Source organism: Triturus cristatus, chromosome 4_1, assembly GCF_964204655.1.
Source record: "Triturus cristatus chromosome 4_1, aTriCri1.1, whole genome shotgun sequence".
Taxonomy (NCBI): Eukaryota; Metazoa; Chordata; class Amphibia; order Caudata; family Salamandridae; genus Triturus; species Triturus cristatus.
In genome coordinates this window covers 285,357,308-285,358,047 of record NC_140585.1, presented here as the reverse complement: position 1 = coordinate 285,358,047, position 740 = coordinate 285,357,308, and the positions used below count along the sequence as shown (strand labels likewise).

Genomic DNA, 740 nt, shown 5'->3' with positions numbered 1-740 from the left:
GTCAAATGCCTACTGTGCGCACACAAACACATTCTGAAATTAACTGGCACGGCCACCACAATCACAAATTCCGAAATAATACAAGTAGAAAAAGCTTCATACCTGCTAATTCACTGACAGCATAGGGTTGTCTGCTGTTCTTCTGCAAGTTAGTGTGAACAAAGTCTATAATATCTGGACGAATAGGAGCTTTGAACACATTAGGCACTGTGACATTTTTCCCCGATAACACAAATATCAAGAGACTGGCGCAGGCCTGAAGGATAAAGAAATTCAGCATTAATCTAGCTCAATTTTTTACGAATCCACAAAAACACTTTACTTCTTGATATTAAGTCTGAAGATAAAGGTGTGATGTTAGCAGGTCAGTCAAGTTGCTCAGACTCAAAATGATTGACAGCCTGTAGCGTCAGTTCAAGGACAGCAGACAGCTGTCACTGACCACCAGGTAAGATGCAGATAACAACATCATAGCAACCACCATCTCATGTCAGATGGACATTGTTATTCAGTTTAGGGGCGCACATTTTAAAACAAACAAAACTAGCCCCTTATTGTCATATTATTGGTTTCAAGGATGGAGTCATGTCGCGCAATAAGACAAACCACACAAATTTGACTTAGCAAAAAAGGTCACTTTATTAGGACAGGTAACCAAGAACACACTTATTGAGACAATATACATATTATCAAACATTTTTGCCACAAACAAGTCCAAAAATACCCCAACCAAAATTTAC

The 740-nt window shown here is 38.8% G+C and overlaps 1 non-coding gene across 1 annotated transcript; it reads right to left on the bottom strand.

Annotated features, from left to right (window-relative positions):
- Positions 1–375: 375 nt before the first annotated feature.
- LOC146854286 (small nucleolar RNA SNORD16) lies at positions 376–476 on the bottom strand. Its single transcript, XR_014958937.1, has one exon. It is a non-coding gene; the product is annotated as a small nucleolar RNA SNORD16 (small nucleolar RNA).
- Between the last annotated feature and the right edge of the window lie 264 nt (positions 477–740).